The sequence below is a fragment of the Sus scrofa genome, chromosome 13 (genome assembly GCF_000003025.6).
Source record: "Sus scrofa isolate TJ Tabasco breed Duroc chromosome 13, Sscrofa11.1, whole genome shotgun sequence".
Classification (NCBI taxonomy): Eukaryota; Metazoa; Chordata; class Mammalia; order Artiodactyla; family Suidae; genus Sus; species Sus scrofa.
The window spans coordinates 200,143,925-200,166,838 of NC_010455.5; the positions used below are offsets into that span (position 1 = coordinate 200,143,925).

The 22,914-nt window shown below is 49.6% G+C and overlaps 1 protein-coding gene across 4 annotated transcripts in view; it reads right to left on the reverse strand.

Annotated features, from left to right (window-relative positions):
* CLDN14 (claudin 14) overlaps nt 1-22,914 on the reverse strand; it is a 79,917-nt gene that overhangs the window by 22,129 nt on the left and 34,874 nt on the right. Inside the window, exon 1 of one of the 4 annotated variants that reach the window (XR_307263.2) lies at nt 1,241-2,561. The exons of 1 other annotated variant lie outside the window; for it this stretch is intronic. The gene's annotated coding sequence lies outside the window, so the exon portion shown is untranslated. Of the gene's footprint in view, nt 1-1,240; nt 2,562-22,914 lie in introns of those variants that run through there. 2 more of the 4 variants (XM_021068340.1, XM_021068339.1) reach the window with 2 other exon arrangements.

Sequence of the window (22,914 nt, forward strand, 5' to 3'; positions counted from 1 at the left end):
TTGTTGACCTTTTTAAAAAACAAACTGGAAAGCAGGAAATATTCATAGTGACACTTTCATGGCATCAAAGGAAGAAACTCTCTCTTTCTTTTTCCAGATTCCTCTGCAGATGCTTAGGAAGCATTGCTCCCATTAGAGAGATGGGTAAGTAGAGCACAGTAGGCTTTAGGGATTTGCCAAGCAGATGGAGCCAGATAAGAATGGAGGCTGGCTTCCGGTCAGACTCATTTGGGGCAAACAGCCTGGCTGTACCTGGCTATCTCCATCATAACAGCAGCTTCCCAGAGCTGTCTAGAAGATGCTAAGATAATATAAATAAACGCCAGAAAGCCCTGGAAGGAAGGACACCCAGTAAGGCAAGGTGTGCTATGGAGGTTTTATCAAGGTACAGATAAATACACCTGCTCCGACTCCCCGGAAGCCAGCCCCGCAGGAGACCCAGAGCTGAGCTGCTGGGAGGACGACATGGTGGGGCTATGCCGTGGTTCCCCAAGACTTCAAAACCAACCTGAGTGATGAAGAGACCTGGGGCCTTGAAAAGGGCAGGAATGAAGTCTCTCGGTGGGAATGTGCCCCCAAAAGCCAGTGTCCTGAGGGGCTGCAGGGTCTGGGGATCCCCAGATCCCCATCTACACTGTCTGAGGTTTTCCCCCGCAGGCCTTGCCCCTCCTGCCCACCCCGAGAAGACCTCGGCAGCTGCTGGGGATGTGGGGGTTCAAGGTCGTTGAAGGATTACCTCGGGGATTGGATGGCGTGGGATTTCCCCTCTTCAGTACCATTTTTACCTTATCAGGCGAGATCTGTAATCTCCCATGCCGGTGTCTGTGTGCATTGCGGGGAGGGGGTGGGGAGGACAAGATCCCGCAATCCGGAGGCTCCAGACACTCAAGTGCACAGGGGGCCAAGACAAGCGTCCCTCCCCTTCCCCTGTCCCCTGTCCAGACATTCACAGCTCCCGTTTTCCCAGCCCAAGCCCCCTCCGGTGATGAAAGGGTTCTGCCCCAAATCTTAGGAACCAGACTCTGTCCCCCTGGCTCATTAGGAGCCCAGCTGTCCTCATACCTGTGGCGGGTCCCCAAGGTCCCCAGGCCCAGGTGCGGCTGCCCTTCTGCAGGGGGTGAGACCATCCACCTGGAGAACTCCCAGCAGCCTCGCACAGACGCAACCGGGCATCACAGCCCCCAGACAAATGACAGCCAGCCCCCAAGCCTCCCAACTCGTCACCTCGCCCCAGACTCACCTGCAGAGGCCCTGGGGTCCCATCCGCCTCTCTGGGTCCCTGGCTGCTGTGGGAACTGGCGGGGTGTGGACTCTACAGGGACACTGCCACCTTTCGGTCCTCCCTCTTCCACGACGGGAAGCTTCCAGGCCAGGGCATATGAGAGGATAGTGACTAGACAGTGACTGTGTCCTTTGGGACAGGCCCGCGTGGGCACACGTGTCATTTGGTTGGATGGTTAACTGCCTCGCACACCATATGAGGCCGCTGGGCCAGAGCGGACATTCAGGACCAACCAGAAAGGTCATCTCTGCGCCTAGAAAAATGCTGGCTCCATCCGAGCACAGCCATCTCTTCCCTAAAATACCCTCTGGTGACACTCTGACAGGACAAAGCCTTGACCGCCCAGTCTGGCACTGAAAGCCGTCCACCGTCCAGCCCAGCCCGGCTGCACCTGCTATTGGCTGTGCACTGTCCATGTCCCCTGCATCACCCCCAGCAACAGTCCGGTTCCTGCTGATGACCACACCCCTCGCGGGTCCCCTCCTGGTCCCCTGACCATCCACCCTGCTGAGCCAGTCCCCTGGCAGTTGGCATCACACTGCATTGAACTTTTGTCCTGTTGAGCAACGTGGAGTTTCTCAACCTGCCGGTGGCTGCAGGCTCTGGGCGCGTGCCGGTGAGTTTCGATCAAGGTACAGCTGGGTTTTGTTTTGTTTTTGGCTACAGTGGCGGATACAGGCAGTTCTGTGATGCCTGCAGGGGGTGGTGTGGAGCTGGGTGGGCTGAGGGCATGGGGTATAACAAGGGACAGTTGGCTGTGAGTTGGAGATGAGGCATCATGAAGAAGGTGGCTTTGGGGAACGTACAAGTAGGACTTGAGAACCCAGTCAGGCTAGAGCAGGTTCTCCCAAAGGCTGGTGGCGCTGGGATGGCCTGCAGCCACTTCAGGTGTGCTGCAGCTGCACTGGGATTCAGAATGGCTGAGAACCAGTCACCTTGACGCCACGTCTGCCCTTCCTCATGGGTCCCACCATGATGCTCCAAGGCAGCGGCTCGGCTCCTGTGTTCCTCCCACAGGACTCCCCCGTCTGCGTGGCTTTGGTCAGCACTTAGAAAGAGACACAACGAGGGAACTCATGTGTGGGCAAATGGCCCTGGGCGGGAACTGGAGCCTGTCCTGTGTCTCTGCCAACAGGACTGTGACGGCAGAGATGGGAACATCTTGTGGCTGGGTGTTTGGAGCAGGAGTTCAAAAGTGTCTGTTATATATTATTGATTGAAGATTGACAGCCCAAAGCCATGTAGCCTTGTCTTTTTAGGGCTGCACCCACGGCATATGGACATTCCCAGGCTAGGGGTCCAATCGGAGCAACAGCTGCCGGCCTACACCACAGCCACAGCAATGCGGGATCTGAGCCGCATCTGTGATGTGCACCACAGCTCACGGCAACGCTGGATCCTTAACCCATTGAGCGAGGCCAGGGATCAAACCTGCATCCTCATGGATACCAGTCAGGTTTGTTACTGCTGAGCCACAATAGGAACCACTTTTTTTTTTTTTTTTTAAATCTCTAGAAGTAACTGTTCTAAACAAAATCATCTTTAGGTTAGAGTCATTCACAGGCCCTGACCCTTTCTATTTAGAGGTTCCCACTATACTTAGTAAAATGCCCCTCTGCCCCTGTGGATATGATGGAAACCAGCAGATACTGCAGATTAAACGGGTGGACGGAGGGATTAAATGGATCGACAGATGGATGATGGAAGGCTCGTGATGAATGACTAGATCACCTTTCTTCTGATCTCAACTGGTCTTTGAAGCTTGATTCATTTTTTGATTCCTCAGGGAGCCAGCCTAGGGTCTGACACGCATGAGAAAGTTGGTGGAAGTTTGTAGGATGAATGAACTGAGTGAAAGAAATGTTACCTATGTGGTTTCTGGTCACTAGTTTGGGTCCCGTTTGATTTCAGCCGCATAGCGGCCACTTGAGTCTGAGCGGACTCAACTATCTTGCTGGGAAGACCACTGTAAAACTTGACTTTGCTCGATTAATCAACAGAATGTCCCGTCAGATACATTTCATGGAATCCTTTCTTCGTGGTTTCATGTTGACTCTGCAGAGGTCTGACTTTTGGCAAATTCCTGGTATTAACAATAAGAATAACAACGGTACTGAACTCAGGGTGTGCTAGTTGTTTTAAGCACATCACGTACATTTGGTAAGTTTATCCTTAAAACAGGCCTTTGCTTTAGGTACTGCTATTAACACCCCACCCCCAGTTTTATGATGGGGAAATGGAGGCTTCGAGAAGTTAACTTGCTCAAGGTCATACCAAGTGGTGGAGGCAGGATTTGAAGGCAGGCAGATTGGCCTCGGTAGCTGGCCTCCTGTCACTATAGTCTGTATCCGTGGGTTCTGCATCCAGGGCTTAAACCAATGGATCAAAAATATTCAAAACACTTTTTCCAGAAAGTGCCAAAATGCATAACTTGAATTTCCGGTGTGCTGGCAACTCTTTATATTATATTAGGTATGATAAGGAATCTAGAGGTGATTTAAAGTATTCAGGTGGCTGTGTGTAGGTTATATGCAAATATTACATTGTTTTACATAAGGGACTTAAACAGCCTCAGATTTTGGGTGGGTGAGAGGGAAGCTGGAATAATTCCCTACAGATCCAAGGGACAGCTGTGTGTGTGACCTGTCCAAAATGAGCTGGCAGGCTCGCCCTGAACCCTTACTGCAGCCCACACAGCTTGGCATCACTGACCTGTCTGCCCTGGCAGGTGGGTTTGTATCTGACTCAGCCTTGTTTCCACTGAGGCTGGGTTCAGGGGGCCCACGGGGGGACCAGAGTCCCTCTCCAGCCTTACCTGTCATGCCCCTTGCACTGCATCATGAGCACGGAAGGACTGCTGGTTTTCTAGCCATGGGTCTGTCTTCGTCGCAACTGCCTGTTGGGCCTCGGACCCTTCCTGACCCTCTCTCTGGGGTCGCAGGGTCTGTGTCCAGCGAGGTCTAAAGGCCACATGAAGCTCAAAGAGCAAAAGTCAAGGTCACTGCCTCTTCTGAGGCCTCTTTGGAGCCACAGGGTGAAGGACGAGGGATTTTTCTCTGCTCATGGGCACCTGGGGAGCATGGCCTTGGAAAGGGGGCCCCCATCTTTGGTTAAAAGAGCAGTGAGCTCTGGGTTTGGTGAGCGTGTGGTTGAATGAATTGATGGGCGGCACGTTGTCCATCACAGGGACCCCTGAAGGAGGGTTTTGTCACCCCTGTGTCGAAAGGGCTGTGGGGAGCACCAGGTGTCTGAGGTGCTGGTTTTGGGGCTGGGACCTTTTGGGGTCCTGGCTTTATCTGAGGCAGGCCCATTGTGGTGGAGATAAATCCTTCTCTGCCTGCTATTGGCTTGGGTGGGATGAGGAGCCAGGACCAGTCCCACTGCAACAGTCAAGAACCAACCAACCTCAGGCTGTGCCCATCCTGCGAGGGGCCAAGGGAACAGGGACCATGGCAGGGATGGACAGTCTCATCTCCTCACTGAGGAGGACTCAGGACTTGCTGACCCTCCAGGTGGAGGAGGGTGAGGACCAGCCAGACCATCCATCTCAGGCACAGTCTGCATTTCAAATTGGGGTCCTGGGACTGTTCTGCAAAAAGATGTTTTCTTTTGGAAAATGGCATGAAACTGCCCCAAGGACAAGTGAGGCCAGGAGAGGGTGGAACTCCGATCATTTATGTGTGAATGTCTGTTAGATTCTGGATTTGGGTTTCAGATTGTACTTCTTGACCTAAAAACTGACTTGCAGAGTTTCCACTGTAGCTCAGCAGGCACAAACCCGACTACTATCCATGAAGATGCGGGTTCGATACCTGGATTTGGGTTTCAGATTGTACTTCTTGACCTAAAAACTGACTTGCAGAGTTTCCACTGTAGCTCAGCTTTCACAAACCTGACTACTATCCATGAAGATGCGGGTTTGATCCCTGGCTTCACTCAGTGGGTTAAGGATCCGGCATTGCCATGAGCTGTGGTGTAGGTCGCAGATGAGACTTGGATCCCGCGTTGCTGTGGCTGTGGTGTAGGCCAGCAGCTGCCGCTCCGATTTGATCCCTAGCCTGGGAACTTCCATATGACATGAGTATGGCCCTAAAAAGAAAAAAAAGAAAAGAGATTGACCTGCAAAACCAGACTTGGGGGAGTATGCCTTTCTCATGAAGGAAGAAGCCTAAAAATGTATTCGTTTCCTGGGGCTTCTGTAATAAGGTACCACCAAGTAGGTGGCTTACAGCAACAAAAATTTATCCTCTCTGAGTTCTAGAGGCCAGAGGTCCAAATTCGAGGTGTTGGCAGGGCTGGGCTCCCTCTGGGACTCTGGGTAGAATCCTTCCTTGCAGCTTCGTTGGTGGCTGGCAATCCCTGTGTCTCTGTCTTGAGCTATATCCCTCCAATTTCTCCCTCTCTCCTCACAGGGCACCCTGCTGTGTGTCTCTCTCTGCACATAGCACTGTCTAAGGACACCGGTCATGTTGGATTAGGGGCCCACCCTCCTCTAGTCTGACCTCATCTTTACTAATTACATCTGCAAAGACCCTATTTCCAAATAATGTCACAGTCATAGGTACCAGGGATTAGATCTTGAACCTATCTTTGGGGGTAATTCAGAATTCAACCACAAGAGCTAGTGATATCTGTGGCTCACTGCTTATGACTGTTTTTATTATGTAGAATGAGACTGTGGTTTGCATCAGGACCAGGAAGATCTCATCTGTCAACAGAGACTTGAACATAGGTGGCATCGATAGAGCGAAAGAGGCCACATCAGTAATGGCAGCAGTCAAGTTCACTTCCAGGAGTTCCCGTCATGGCTAAGTGGTTAATGAATCCGACTAGTAACCATGAGGTTGCGGGTTCAATCCGTAGCCTCGCTCAGTGGGTTAAGGATCCAGCGTTGCTGTGAGCTGTGGTGTAGGTCACAGACGCGGCTCAGATCCTGTGTTGCTGTGGCTCTGGCGTAGGCTGGTGGCTACAGCTCTAATTGAATCTCCATATGCCGAGGGTGTGGCCTTAGATAAGGTACAAAGACAAAAAAAAAAAAAAAGTTCACTTCCAAATACAAAGCAAAAGAAAGATGCTTTCTTAATCTCATGCTTTGTCTTCTGAAGCTGCCTTGGGACACCCTCTTATCCTGAGATAAGTGACAACAAAGTGACATTAAAGGCAAACCCAATAACTGTCCCGAAACCACACAGCCTACTGGGAAGAATTCCCATCAACTATGAATTGTAATGTTTGCACGTTTCGTGAAATAATCCTTCAAGAATGACTGGGGCTAATAGCGTTTCATAGTCCCTTTAGGAAGAGAGTCAGATAGAGAACAGACTTGTGGTTGCCAAGGGGGAGGGGAAGGGGTGGGACGGATGGGGAGTTTGGGGTTAGTAGACACAACTGCTACATTTAGAATGGATGCGCAGTGAGGTCCTGCTGTACAGCACAGGGAACTATGTCCAGTCCCCTGGGATAGACCGTGATGGAAGATAATGTAAGAAGATAATGTAAGAAAGGGAATGTGTATATATATGACTGGGTCACTTTGCTGTATGGCAGAAATTGGCACCACATCATAAATCAACCAAACTTAAAAAAGAAAGTCAGATAGAATTTTGCTTAGTAAGGACATTTTCAAATAGAAACTAGAAAAGTCAATTGATGGCGAGTGTATGTCACAGGGAAGACCCGTCGGGAAATTAATTAAATCGGTTCTTGTTTACACTTTTGTTTACCAAAGCGAAGTGTACCTTAGTTCAGGCTGGGCTTCTTTGGGGCTGTCAGAGCATAAACATGTTGGCTAATGATGGTCGGTTGGTTATACGACGTTTCTAAAATTCAAAGAGCACATTTGTGAAACAGGACTCCAGCTGGATTTATCTGGTGTCCATAATTTAGCTGACAACAACGTCCCCAGCAGGCACTTCGACACAACCCCGTGTTTGCGAATCGCTCTCCTGTGCTCTGGACACAGGGGCCTTCTCAGGCCAGACCCCTCCCCCACATCCTCTGCGTTAGCCCCTCTCTGAGGTACAGTATCTGATGCGCATTTCCTGAGTTGTTTTACAGATGCTAAGTCCACCAAGGGGAAGAAGCGAACGACTTGATGACTGAGCACACGCAGCCCCCAGACCCAGGGGCACCAAAGGGTTGATGATGTAAACCCCTGTGACATCACTCTGCAACCTCACCGTCAGCCAATCAGAGATTGTGCACGAGAGGATCGCACACCCTGCGCCCTGCCTCCCCTACCTGGCCTTTAAGAAAATGCTTCCCCAAAACACCAAACACGGCAGGCAGTGGGGGGTGTTGGGGGTGTGGGGGGATCGGGGGAGTGGGGTTGCTTATTGAGCACTAGCTGTCCCAGACGCTGCCCGCCTCCGTCACCACACCCACATCCCGGTGTCAGTAGACTGACTTTACCGCACGTGGGTGAGCAGACTCAAGTTTAGTCCCTAATGTCTCTATTCTGGCTAATTCCAAGAGCCAAATGCCAGGATGCTAGCCCACCTTGCAGGGTGAATTTGAGGCCATGACATAGTGACCTTCCCTAGCAGGTACTTCCTTTCTCAAGGACGCATGGTGCTTAGGCTGCTCGGCCTGGGGCGGGCAGGCTGGGCATCACAGGAGGAGGCAGCATGTAGCTAACTGCAGGACCTGGCGGGCGCGTGGCATCAGGTGGGGCTGGAGAAGACGCAAGGTCATCCACCTGCCATTCTGGATACTATTTTTTTTTAAATTCTTTTTAGGGCCACACCTGCAGCATATTGAGGTTCCCAGGCTAGGGGTCAAATTGGAGCTGCAAGCTGCCAGCCTACACCACAGCCACAGCAATGCGGGATCTGAACTGCATCTGCAACCTATACCATAGCTCACAGCAATGCTGGATCCTTAACCCACTGAGAGGGATTGAACCCATGTCCTCATGGGTACTAGTTGGGTTCTTAACCTGCTGAGCCACAATGGAAATTCCGCACTGCTATTCTGGACAAGAGCGAGCCTGCCCTGGACTTCTCCTAATTGCCACCCCTCACCTTGGGGAAGATCCCCTGATGTCAGGTGTCACACCTCTGAGGTGCCTTGTAATTTACTAAGTGTCCTTCCAGGAACTGGTACTGAATGGTGCAGACAGCTCCGTGGGGCAGCTGTCATCAGCGCCAGGCATCTTGTCTGGTCCTCATAGCTGGTTCTAGAAAGATCCAGCCTCCCACCTAAGCCCTAAATTCTCGCCTCCACCAGGTGCTGGCCCAGCGTCACCACCCCTCCCTCCAGAGGTTAGAAAAGCCAGCTGTTAGAGCAGGCGTGTTCAGGGTGGAGCTCTGAGAGCCGGCACCAGTCCTCGATCAAGATTCGCCGAATGAGCAGGTGTGAGTCTCCACGTGGTTTTCTGAAAGGCCTTTCCTCCACTCCTCGTCCTAGCCTCCGTCCATTGCAGCTGACGGACCGGGGTGACTTCCCTGGGTCCCAGCTTGAAGCACCTTCAAAAATATCTGTTACCGTGAATTGGGGGGTGTGTGGATGAGAACGTCAGATGTTCTTGGGGTGCTCTGAGGCCCTTTTCCAAAGAGAGAGGAATACTCTGAATATTCAGGTTGATAAGCTGGGAGGGATGTTTGTGCCTTCCTCTCCCCTTCTGCCTCCTGCCCCCATCTTCTTCCCTTTACACACACACGTGTGCACACTCACGCCTATGGACACACAGTGGACATGCGCATACACAGACTCACATCTTTTTCTCTTAAAATGACTTTTTTTTTTTCTTTTTTAGGGCTGCACCCACGGCACATGGAGGGTCCCAGGCTAGGGGTTGAATCGGAGCTACCGTTGCCAGGCTATGCTACAGCCACAGCCACACCAGATCCAAGCTGCCTCTGTGACCTACACCACAGCTCATGACAAAGCGAGCCCAGGGATAGAACCCGCGTCCTCATGGATACTCGTCGGATTTGTTTCTGCTGTGCCACAATGGGAACTCCTAAAATGACTTTTGGGAGCAGTGAAGCCAGATCTTTCCAATTCTCTGTAAATAAGGTAAAAAGGAGAACAACTTTGAGCCTGAGAAAGAGCTTCCTTTCATCATGTGACGTCAGGAGGCCTGGATGGCCTCCACTAGTTTGGACCTTAAACCCTGGTTGGTGGCTTCCCTGAGCCTTGACTCCGGCAAGCTGCTCAGGGCTGCCTCGACCTCAGGGTATGTTTCTGGTCTGCAAATGAGGGTCCTTCCTCATAATCTCCTTTCTGAGGTCATAAGACGAGACACCTTTATTACTATTATTTTTTTTTTCCTTTTTTGGCCACTCTGGCATATGGAAGCTTCTGGACTAGGGGTTGAATGGGAGCTGCAGCTGTAGGCTTACACCCCAGCCATGGCAACACAGGATCTGAGCCACATCTGCAAGATACCCCACAACTTGCAGCCACGCTGGATCCTTAACCCACCGAGCGAGGCCAGGGATTGAACCCACATCCTCAGGGACACTATGACAGGTTCTTAACCCGCTGAGCCACAACAGGAACTCCTCATTACTGTCTCCAAAGCCCAATAACCCAGAATCTCCCGTCTCAGTTAGAAGCCTCTGCCATAAACCAATTAACCAGGCAGTGCTCACCAAGCTTTTGCAAAGGCAGGACAGCGGGGAAACATACTGTTTCAGTGCATCATGAAAAGAAAGGGAGCCGAATGTCAAACTTAACAGCCTCATTTTAATTTCCAAGTGCTTTTGGGTTTTTTCATGTTGGCTTCATGGAAATTTATGTCTGCAGAGAAGCCTGTATTTGCTACATGGTCTCGCTGTGTTCATTTAGCCTGGTAATAAAAACCGTCTGCCTGAAATCCTTTTTGGAACAAAAAGGGGTATAAACAGATAAGCAAATGGTCATAAAAGACCAGGAGGGAGGGGGAGGGCTGTCTCCGAAGGAGGAGGGGTGTGCCCAGCGAGTGCTGTCAGCCAGAATTTGCAGGAGCTCCGACAGCTGAAGGGAGGGGTAAGGTGATTATATAAAAATCCATGCAGCTTTCAAGTTCCCATTGTGGTTCGTCGGGTTATGAACGTGACTTGTGTTCATGAGGATGCAGGTTCGATCCCTGGCCTTGCTCAGGGGGTTAAGGATCTGGCGTTGCTGCAAGCTGCAGTGTAGGTCACAAATGTGGCTGAGAGCCCAGCCCTGCTGACACCTTGATTTTGAACTTCTGGCTTCCAGAACTGTGAGAGGATAAAGTTCAGTCACTTTTAAGTCTCCTGGTTTGTGCTGATGCATCACGGCAGCCACAGGAGCCACATCCAACCCCCTTGCTGGCTGGGAGCTGTTGAGGCTAGGGGAGGTGGGGCCATAAGAGAACCAGGAATTTGGTCAAATCCTTGGCCCCTGAGTTAAGAATCAAGGTCCGGGAGGAGGGCAGAATGGATCTTGAAATAATTCTTAAGCTTTATTGTTTGTAGAGTTTGTTGTCCTTCCACTTGAGAAGAGCTGGAGATTCCTGGGCTCAAGGAATAAGAAGATGGCCTGAGAAAGAACCTCAGGGTCAGCTCCATGGACAGGGGAGCCACCCTCAAAGCCTTGGCTCAGCTGGGGGCTGCATGTAGAGAGGGCTGCCCTCTGGCTTCCCGAGGAGGTAGGGCTTGGGAAGAAGTTGCAAGAGGCACTAGGTTTAGGGCTTCTGATATCTAACATAGCTTTTATATCTCCAGCAAGACAGTGTTCTTCTTCTTCTTCTTCTTTTGGCCACACTCATGGCATCCAAAACTTCTGGGGCCAGGGACTGAACCCACACCACAGCCACAATGGTGACAACTCTGTATCCTTAACCTGCTGAACCACAAGACAATTCCAAGACAGTGTTCTGGAAAGCTGGGCATTGGCAAGAGAATTTTTTTTTTTTTTTTGTCTTTTTAGGGCCCAGGCCAGAGATTGAATCAGAGCTGTAGCTGCCAGCCTACACCACAGCCATAGCAACATGGGATCTGAGCTGCATCTGCTTGTAGCAATGCCAGATCCTTGCCCCATCAAGCGAGGCCAGGGATTGAACCCGCATCCTCGTGGATACTCTGGGTTCTTAACCTGCTGAGCTAAAACAGGAACTCCCAAAAGATCGTTTTTAAAATTCCTTTATCTTCTATTTACCATATCAAGATCCAGACCCTGAAATTTACTCTCTGAGGTCCTTACAATCCAGAAAACTCAGGACATCGCATACGCATTTCTGCACGAGGAGTGGGGGACGCAGGAGTTTTCCAGCGCTGGCGGATGAGGGTGGGGATGGAAGCTGAGGTGGGGGAAGCCAGAGGCCACATACCTTTGCCCCAATTTGCCCCAAGTTGAACGTCCTGGGTGGGGGCCCAGAGAAGATGGGCTTGTCTTCTGCTTGGATGACCCCATGGCAACACAGGGGCACGTGGGTATTGGGGAGTACAGCACCACTGCAGGAAGATGGGATGAGTGAACTGCAGCCACGGTGCCCGAGGGCCTTCATCTTCTCTGCAGTGCAGAGGGGACCCAGGGATCCTCAGTGGCCCCCGAGCCAGGATAGCCTGTAACCAAGAGCCTTCTGGGAGCTAGCGGCTGTGAGGGGACCACCTTAGGCAGAGATGGAGTGGATATCCTACCAGCCCTAGGGGTCTTCAAGGTGACGTGGTCACACCTGAGAGCCCCCAAGCCTAAGCCCTCCATTCATGGCCTTTAGTGGGGACATCAGCTGGATGTAAAAGGCAGATGCAGCCGTGCACCCCCGGAAGGGCACGTGTCAGCTCACTCACCAGGACCAGCACAGCTTCCTGGCAGAAGGCACCACTGCAGGGGAAGGACAAGACCAGGAGACCTGTGCCCTCCCCGTGGGGACCACGAGCTTCCCTGTGCACCCGCTGCCATCTTGGATATGAGGGTGGGGAGGAGAGAAGGGCACTGATGGGAGCGGAAACTACCAATACATATTTCCTGATGGACCAATTTCCACTGAGGGTGATGGTTTCAGCCAGAGGGCCCAGAGGTAAGATGAATGACAAAGGAAACTGCTCTGTCCCCCTTGCAGAGGCTCCGTGGGAATGAACGAGGCAGGTTTGTGGCCCTCGGACACCCGGATGGTGGGAGTGAGTCTGCGTTCCCATCTCATCCTTGGAAGGATGATGGTTATGGGCTGAACTGTGTGCCTCCCAGAATTCCTGTTGAAGCTCTACCCCTCAGCACCCCAGGATGAGACTGCATTTGGAGAAGGGGTCTTTACAGAGGTGATTAAGGTAAAATGAGGTCCAGTGGGTGGGTTCTGATCCAATCTGACTGCTGAACCTAGACACAGTCACAGAGAGGACCGCAGGGGGACACCACATGAAGGCAGAGGCAAGGACTGGAAGGACACTGCCCTAAGCCAAGGGGTGCCAAGGCTTGTTGGCAACGTCCAGAACCTGGAAGAGATGAAGCGCCTTCCTTGGAGCCTTCAGAGGGAGCCTGGCCCCGTGGACGACTTCGTCTTGGACTTGGAGCTTCCAGAACTGGAGAGAACTCATTTCAGTTGGTTTTTTGTGTTTTTTGTGGTTTTTTTTGTTTTCATTTTTTAAAGTTTTATCGACATCTAGTTGATTGGCCAAGTTGTCAACATCTCTGCCTACAGCAGAGTGATTCGGTTCTGCATGTACACTCAGTTGTTTCAGATGCCCGTTTCTGGTTCTTTGCTCCTGCAGTCCTAGGGAGCTGAAATACACGGTTTTCCAGAAGGTAAGCTTTCCGAAGGATCGTGCTCAATCTGAGCAGACTAGAGGGTATAAGTTTCCTCCAGATTTTGACTCCTTGGGGAATTCAGGGCACAGGAGGACACAGGGCATGTCCTCAAGCAGCCCTTGCTCCCCCTTCCTGGTTTAAACCATCTGATCTGGAGCCCTAAGAGCAAATGCCCCTCCCCCTTCATTTGGGGGCTCCCTCCCACCCCATCAAGAAGCAGGGGGAGGAAGGCAAAGAGACGGCAGAGAACACAGCTTTTCTTTGCTTTCCAACAGGAAGCGGCCTCAAGTCTGTTTTTTTTTTTTCTTCCTCTTCCCTTTACATTGATCTTTCATATCTCCAATAACTCTTATCTTTCAGCAAACTCAAGCAGGCCCAGCGGGAGCTGTGAAATGACCAGACTTCAAAGGTTTCTCACAAATCATCTAAAAGGCCTGACCTGAGCCCAGGAAAGCCGGAATGAGGCCGAGCAGTCATTCCTTCTTTCATCACCATGGAACTGAGACATTGTCCCCCCTCACAGGTCACATCTGTCACCTTAACTGCCCCACTGGGGTCCCAACCACCTTGAGACACCTGCGTGACCTACCCTTCAAGGGCTGAGCTAGGAGCTGTGCTCCAGACCTGCTGCCAGCCCCTGGGATGTTATTCCGGGTGAGCCAGCTCTGGGGTAGCCTCGAGAAAGCCACGGTTTAATTTCCTCTGTTGCTTTCAGGGTAGTTTCAAAGGGAATAGGCAGAAGTGATGGTTTTCCGTGGTGGTCAGTGTTTCTTAGTCTCAGTCACTGGTGGTGATGGCACAGAGTGATCCTGTTTTGGTTTTGGTTGTGCTTGAGACCTGCAGGAGTTCCGGGGCCAGGGATCGAACCTGCGCCACAGTCGTAACCAGAGCCATAGCAGTAACAATGCCGGATCCTTAACCCACTGAGCCACCAGGGAACTCCAGAGTGACTTTGCTGACAGCAAAGGGGTGCCTTTGTGAGTTGGGACAAGGGCAAGCAGAAAGAGAAGAAAACCAGTAAAATAATAACAATAACAATAATAATGCCTTTTCTCCAGTCATGGAGGATTAAAAGTTGACCTTCCCTTCCCCATGGAATTTTATTTTACATCTCTTGTCTGGATTTAGCTATTAAAGACCAATAGGACAACTGATGGAAAAAAGATTTGTATAGCGGCAGCAAGACAAGAGGTTGAGCAAGAGAAGAGGTTTCCAGGCTTGAACTGGACACGTGCACTTATGTTCAACAGACACGTTGGGGGTGTGTTCCGTGACAGCCTGGTGTTGGTGGTAGAAACCTGAAAATGGATAAGAATCAGAGCAAAGCTTTCCTCCTGGAAAAGACACACACAGGAAGTGGTGTAGCATCCAGCAGCCCGCAGACAGCGGGGAGCACCCTCAGCAGGGTCCTTCGGCTGCATATAGAGATGAGAAAACAGCCTTAGCTCCGCACTGGGGCCCTCCGTCTGGGCAGCATCAGCTCTGTGCAAACGTGGGCCTCTTGGGAGCTGAAACCCCCACGGCTTTGCTGGCCGAGCTCGCTTCCCTGCCCCAGGGGTCATGTCCTTTTCCTCTAGGGGCTCACTCAGCAGAGCCACTTTTTTATAATCCAGCCACTCGGATAAAGGTGTCTTTGCCATCCAGGCGGCAGAATGAGGTGTCTTTTTTTCCACGTGGCACAGTCTCAGGGCACATGAGTGGCCCTGATCTGACAGAAGGGTGGCTTTGGTGAAGTGTCACTGGGGTGTCAGGGGGAGAGATGGCAAGCCTCAGGAAGCAAGCAACATACCACACCAGTTTGGTGGAGGCGGGCAACGAACCCCGAAAGTCATGCAAAACCAGCCGTCAGAATTTTCATGTGATCGGAGTTCCTGTCGTGGTGCAGTGGTTAACGAATCTGACTAGGAACCATGAGGTTGCGGGTTCAGTCCCTGCCCTTGCTCAGTGGGTTAACGATCCGGCGTTGCCATGACCTGTGGTGTAGGTCACAGACATGGCTCAGATCCTGCGTTGCTGTGGCTCTGGCGTAGGCCAGTGGCTACAGCTCCGATTAGATCCCTAGCCTGGGAACCTCCATATGCCGCTAAAAGAATTTTCATGTGATCAGGGCCATTTACCTTCAGCCTTTTCCAATTTTTGATTTTATAGGGGTTGTCCAGGACGAGAATCTAGGGAGGAAAATGGGGGTTCTGTGTTTTCTCTTTGAAATGACTCAATGCCTACATGGGAGAACAAGGCCCCCTCTTAACAATCAGTTGAGGGAGTTCCCATCATGGCTCAGTACTAAGGAACTTGACTAGTAACCATGAGGACGTGGGTTCAATCCCTGGCCTCACTCAATGGGTTAAGGATCTGGCATTGCTATGAGCTGTGGTGTAGGTTCCAGACATGCCTCAGATCCCACGTTGCTGTGGCTGTGGTGTAGGCTGGCAGCTGTAGCTCCAATTCGACCTCTAGCCCTAGAAAAAAAAATCAATTGGTACACGTTTAATTTCTGGAGGCGGCTCAGGAACCTTGCCTAAGCACATGGCCATGGCGGTAACAGTTTGGGAAACACGTGGAAGAGGGTGGATCAGAAAACATGCGAGGAGAGCAGAGTGTGGTGGCTGCTGTGTCCATCGGTTTCCTCCCCTGAGAACTGTGCCGCCTGTCCACCCTGGATGCTGATGGAGGGAGGTGCAGTGATGGGGCTTCAGCCCTACCTCTTCATCCCCTGGCCATCCTTCGCTCCCTATAGATGTGTCTTCAGCTTCTTTTCTTCCTCAAGCCCCCTGTATTAGTTGCTTAGGGCTGTCTGAAAACCACAAACATTAGAAGGCTGGAAGTCCAAAATCAAAGTGTGGGCAGGGCTGGCTCCTTCTTGTAGTTCGGAGTGAGAATCGGTCCACGAGTCTCTCCAGCTTCTGCTGGCTGCCATCACCCTTCAGTGTCTGTGTATCTTTTCTCCTCTTATAAGAACGCCAGTGGTGGTGGATGAAGAATCCACTTTACTTCAGTGCGACCTCATCTTAACTCTACTAATATTACATCTGCAGCAGCCCCCTTTCCAAATAAGATCACATTCTGAGATTCTAGGAAGGACATGCATTTAGGGTAGGAGACACCCGTTCAACCCAGTACACCCTCGTCCTCCACGGACATGGAAATCCTTGGAACCCAGTGCACAGAATTCCGTGGAATTGAATCACCCATGGAAGCTCCCAGGCTTGCAGCTCACCTCATCTCTGACTGTTTGTGCCCTGTTCCAGAAGAAGCCCTTCTCTTAACATTATGCTCTGACGAAGACATCCAGTCACCTGTACCTATTTAACCAAGTCTAAACTCTGGCACCCGAATTTTCAACCTGCCCCCTAACCCCAGCACAGGCATCATCCAACTATTGAGGTGGTTGCCCCTGCCCCATCTCCCAGACCCTGCCCTTCTCGGCTCTCCACCCCTCAAGCCCCAGTCATGCTGCTCTTCCCCTCTTTCCCCTCACCCACCTCTCCTCCTTCCCCCTCCCCTCCCCCTCCTCCCTTCCAGCAGGGCCCTTCCCCCATGCCATAGAGCAGCTTGTCCTTCAGCTCATGCTTGCTCTGCTGAATGCGATTCCTTGCCACCTTTCTGGAGCTCCTTAAGCTGCACTCACAACCTTTGTTTCCAGTCCCTAGAGCCACCCGTTATCCTTTGCTTCCGGATGGGCCGGAAGTCTCTCCATCCCTGACTTGCTCGCTGCCTCTCCAGTCCGCTGGTGTTTGTTTCACTAAGGAGACATCTCCCCAGGTAGATTTTAGGTTTCGTGAAGGCCAAGGCCCAACCGTGCTTCTGGTCCCCCCACCCCCAGCACAATCCAGGAACTGAGGAGACGCAGTAAGTTTTCACTTAAAACTTGCACAAATGTGGCCATTTTGCTTTCTGGGCTTGGGTTTCTGCAGAGAAATACTTGTCAGGGATTGAGTCAGTGGGGGAGTGTCAACACAACACGATTGGGATTAGAATTTAATTGTGTTAGAGTGTGGATCTAGAGTTTAGAGTTTCCAAGGGTGAGTCTTAGGTCTGCCCGTTTCAGGGCTGGCAGGGTTGCCTGTTAAAAGGGAGGTTAACTGCCCCGACCCAGATCTGCTGATGGAGAATTGTAGGAGGTGGGTCCAGGAATTTAGTGTTTACGTCAGCCCTGGCCCCGGCCCCTGGTGATTCTGATGCGTGGTCAAGTTGAGAATCACTGATCTAGACACGTGGACAATAAATATTGATTCTAGATGTGCTCGCAGAACTGAAGATAAACGGGTGACTTATTACAGGTCACAGAGCCAGCTGGGACAAAGCCAGAGATGATGCACTGCTTCCCAGCTAACCCATCACTCCCTATGGAGGACTGACATTCTCACAATATCAGAAGGCCAGTGGCAGAATCTGGGGGGCCTCTGGAGTGGCCCCTGGATGGTGCTGAGCCTGAAGCCTGCCCCAGCCGTCAACAGTCTACCTTGCCCTCCTGCTGGCCCTCCCCCACCTCCCCCCCACGGGTGGAGAATTAGAGCACGCTGTTCAGTTCTAATGTTTGCTTTGCTTTTGGAAACACCTCAGGGCAACTCAGGATAGGTTTTCACAGTGGTGTTTGACTTGGCTTGGCTGCAAAGTTCCCCCTTTTTAGTCTATTTATTACAAGTTAGCACACGGCCCCAGATCCAGGAGCTCAACACTAGTTCTCACAGAAATCAGGGGGCAGATGCAAGAAATGAAACATGGGGAGGGCCAAACAGCACTTCCCCATGCCTGTTCCTTGGCCTGGAGCGAACCTGAGGACAGGGTGGGCATCAGGCTGCCTGGGACTTGGCAGCCCCCAGCCTGGGCAGCCCAGGGATGACTTGGGACAGTGGGACACGTTGAGCCACAGCCTGCCCCACAACAAGCTCTGAAGGATTATTTCCCAAGAAAGAGATGTATTCCATTTTTAGCTCCTATTTGGCTTACATATCTTATCTTTTAAAAAGTCAATTAACTTTTGGTAGCAAATTCCTGTGGTCCTCCCCTCCCCCTGCCCTGCCTTTATTTTCCTTTTTAGGGCCATACCAGCAGCATATGGAAGTTCCCGGACTAGGGGTTGAACTGGAGCTGCAGCTGCAGGCCTACAGCACAGCCACTGCAACACGGGATCTGAGCTACATCTGTGACGTATGCCGTAGCTTGTGGCCACACCAGATCCTTAACCCACTGAGCAAGGCCAGGGATTGAACCTGTGTCCTCACAGACACTATGTCAGGATCTTAACCCACTGAGCCACAACAGGAACTCCCAACTGGTCCCTCTTGATGTCTACTCTCAAGTTTCAAGCCGGGGCCATGTTGCATTTGGATGGTGTCCCCATCATGGCACCTGCTGGCCCATTTACACTGTTTCATTTAATCTGCGCTCCATGTGCAGGGTATTATGAGATCCCCTTTAATGGTGAGAAAGCAAACTCAGAGAGGTTAAGTGAGCAGCCCAAGGTGACCCAGCTAATAAAGGGGGAGGGAGCAGGGATGTGTAACTCCTGGGATCACACCTTCTCAGCCACTTGGTGACGACCTCCTCTAGTAGGTACCTTCTTTTCTTGCCTCAAAGAAGGAACGAACAATGATTTACTGTGGGCTGAAAGATTTCACTTAAGTTTAGCTCCTAATTGCATTAAGCATATCAGCCCAGTGTCTACTGGCACGATGAGAATTGAGGAAAGTTCTGGGTTTATAGTGACTAGTTTGCAGGGCATTAAACCACACTGTTAATGGGAGCTTCTGTCTACACCGCATTTCCTTTTCACAAAGGTGAAAAGCCCGTTTGAGATTCACAAGTGTGGGTGGTAGAGTTTAAAATCTATTCAGGACATAACCAAGATCTTTGAGATGTGGCCCCCCCTCCTTTGATCCCAGGGAGGGTGGTGCTCAAAGTTACGTTGGGTGAAATCTGGGACATTTAGGGCTGAGTCAAATTCAACTAGAATTTATGGGTTTTAGAGAATGGGCCCACAAACTCCCAATTTTTTCCCATGAGAAGCTCTTCTTCCTACTATCTCCCTTCCATAGTTCCTGTGGCAGTGACCTGGACACAGCTCTTCTGCCCACACCCATAGGTCACATTGTGAACAAAGACTTCAGGCTCTGTTCATCTCTCTCATCAGCAGCCTGGCCTTAGTTCAAGGAGCCATGGTTCTCTCTCTATATGTAAAGGGACACACGGCAGGTTCCCAGCCAATCCCTGGCCTTGGATGGAGGTTGTTTTTGGTGGAAGGAGGGAAGATTAAAACGAGAATATTTTAGGACTATGATACTCGATCCTTGAGAGAACACCTCAGGATGAATTTTAAAAGCCCAGTTGTTGATTAAATCCAAGGAAGCCCAGAAAGGCGAAATTACTGGTTTTGGCTTTGTTTTTCTCTTTTTACAGCCGCACCTGTGACATATATGGAAGTTCGAGGGCTAGGGGTTGAATCAGAGCCCCATCTGCAACCTATGCCTCAGCTTGAGGCAACACCGGATCTTTAACCCACCGAGCAAGGCCAGAGATCGAACCCACGTCCTCAAGGACAGTATCTTGGGTTCTTAACCTGCTAAACCACAACAGGAACCCCTCAGCTATTGTTTGTATATGGATCTTAGTTCATAGAGGCTGGATGAGGCGGGCTAGAAGGGGTTAACTGTACCATGCTGCCGTGAGTATTCTGGAAAACACTGTCTTTTGACTCTGCAATGAGCGAAAAGTGGTAAGAAGAAACCACCATGAATGATAGTAAGTGCGGCTCCCTTTGCTGCCCGTGTGCATTTCACGTTTATATGTTTTAACTCTAATATCCACAGTAGCTGATGAAGTTGGTGTTGCTATCCTGTGTGCATCTTGCAGAGTAAGAGGTATGATGAGTTCAGTCATTTGTACCAGATTAGAAAGTCAGCAGTTGGTGGGCCCCAGAAATGAATGAAGGCCTTTCTTCTGGAAACTGTCTCCCATGAAACACTGTTCTTATCCCTGCTGTGGCTTGCTAGGTATCACATTCTACTTTGGTCCCAGCCAGAAGGTCAAGGGCAATTATACCATCGCTATAGTCTGCTTCGGGGCCAGTCTTGGAATTAACAGAGTGTGCTCACAGCCAATGAGAGAGTATTCCAAGCAAATGATGTCTTAGATTTTTTTTTTCCTTTATTGGTAAACATTTACTTGGCAGGGTTATGGCCTATTAAAGATACATTACTGTGACATCTTGTAAATGTTATAGCTACTGTTTTATACTTATTCAGCATTCCTGATCTCACTGTGCTGTTCAAATAATAGTGAGTGTGTGTGTTAGAATCAAAGGCCTGTCCATTGCTTGATGATACACTAAACGACGGTGTCTTCAGGAATGAATTTTTCTCGAATATCAGGGCTTTTGTGTTATTCATTATTGCTTAAATACATGGAGTTTTTTGCATTCATAATTATGATAGCTATAAGAAATGAGTGGCTTACTATAAAACAAAATGCCGAATATTTCTCAACTATTAAAAAAACCCTATATAATCTAAAAAGCATGTGGTCTAAATGCAGGAGAAAGGTCTCAGCTTGGGCTGCACATTAGAAGGTAGAAGCTTTGGAAGCCCTTACAAGCTCCTAAGGTGTGGGGTCCATCCCTAGACCAATCAGATAAGATCTCTGAGCAATGTTTTCTGGCTAGTTATAGTTCACAACATTTGCAGGCAATTCTGAATGCAGTCAGCATTGAGAACTACTGGACCTAGTCAGTAATGGATTTTAATTTTTTTAATTTTTATTTTATTATTATTATTTTTTAAAGGAGACCTCATTCTTTTTAGTTTTTTGGGGTTTTTTGTCCTTTTAGGGCCACATCCACAGCATCTGGAAGTTCCCAGGCTAGGGGTCTAATTGGAACTGTAGCTACTGGCCTATGTCAGAGCCACAGCAACACCAGATCTGAGCCGTGTCTGTGACCTACACCACAGCTCAGGGCAACGCCAGATCCTTAACCCACTGAGCGAGGCCAGGGATCGAACCAGCAACCTCATGGTTCCTAGTCAGATTCATTTCTGCTGTGCCATGACAGGAACTCCAGTAATGGATTTTTAAATTCATAGCATTAGGTCTCATTAATATCGATTCATTAATGTATCATAAAGCAGAAAGACCCACATTAGGCATTGTAAGAGTTTTGAATATAACACACTTAAAATATAAAGAGTGAATATATTAATGAAATAAATAAAGAGGTTATAGGTATAAAGGAGATGCTCAATAATAATACTGAGAAAATGGCTGAATGAACATCTTGCAAAGTTTCACATGAAAAATCATATTCGGACAAAACTAAGACGTTATCAATTGTAAGGCAAAGCATCACTGAGAAAGAAAAAGTCTTAAACTATGATGTGCCATATATTATAAACCACAACTCAATTTCACAATTTAGAGATGCGGAAAAATCTGATTCTCTTAATTAATGAATTAACAGTACTTATAAACTGCTGCATTTTAATTTTTCTGCCTTGTCTACTCCACTTGTTATATCACCAATTTCCACCAGATGCCGCTGTGACCCGCTACTTCCAAAAGGCAGTCTGAAAACCACTTTTTCTGAGTATTTAAAATTGAAACAGCCTGCACCTTTAAAGACAGAAGAATTTTAAAATCTCATATTTTGAGGGATTGTTGCTCACAATTTCCCTTCTATTACGATCCATCTTGAGTATCTCACAAAGTGTAAAATAATTTAAAAAGCACATTGAAAAGTTTTAATGGCTTGATAGGGAAAACTATCACTTCTCTTTTATTCACACCTGAATTACTGCTTCCCACACCGGAAAAGCTGTGTGGAAAGGGGACTACGGTCAGTGCAGCAGAGCCCCAAGCTAAACCCAACAACAACATTAATCCTGGGGACTGACCCACGGCCTCCATGGCTGAAACGTGGGACAAACCCCCCTACCAAATGAGAATGGCTCTCCCAGTGAAATAAGAGAGGACTTAGGATGGAAAGGAAACCCGCAGATGCTTCTGGGGGCTACTTCAAGCAGTGTGACTCCAACGGTTCCTCACCTCCAATGAGATGAGAACAGAAATTGAGAGCAAGCATTTCAAAATGCTTCTATATCAATATACCAAAGTGGAGTTCCTGTCATGGTGCAGTGGAAACAAATCTGACTAGGAACCATGAGGTTGCCGGTTCGATCCCTGGCTTCAATCAATGGGTTAAGGATCCGGCTCGGATCCTGTGTTGCCATGGCTGTGGTGTAGGCAGGCAGCTGTAGCTCCAACTGGACCCCTAGCCTGGGAACCTCCTACATGCCAAGGTTGCAGCCCTAAAAAGAGAAAAAAAAAAAAACAATATACCAAAGTATGTTTTTTTTTTTTTTTTTTTTTTTTTTTTTTTTGCTTTTTAGGGACACACTTGTGGCACTAGGGGTCGAATTGGAGTTACAGCTGTCAGCCTACACCACAGCCACAGCAATGCAGGATCCGAGCCACATCTGCAACCTACACCACAGCTCACAGCAATGTCAGATCCTTAACCCACTGATTGAGGCCAGGGACCGAAACCGCAACCTCATGGTTCCTAGTAGGATTCGTTTCTGCTGCATCACGACAGGAACTCCAATGTTATGTCTGTTAAATGTAATAAAAAGAAATTGGGCTTGTATTTTGTATTTATTTTTTTACTTCATTTTTCTAGTAATTCAGTTTTTTCTAGTGTTTTGCAAAAGTATCAGTCCATAACCGATTGGAAATAAAAGAGTAGTCCTTCACCTCAAATAGCTTGGGAAGCACTGCAGAAAGCCCACCCTGAGCTGTCGAAGGAAGGGACCCCAGAACAATGGCCCTATCAGTCTCCTAAATAATTTCACAGTGGACAAAACAGGTAGAAAAGGGCTGAAGAACAGAAGCACTTGGGTTGTGAAGGACAGGATGACTAGAGAGGTAAAAAGAAATCCCCAAAC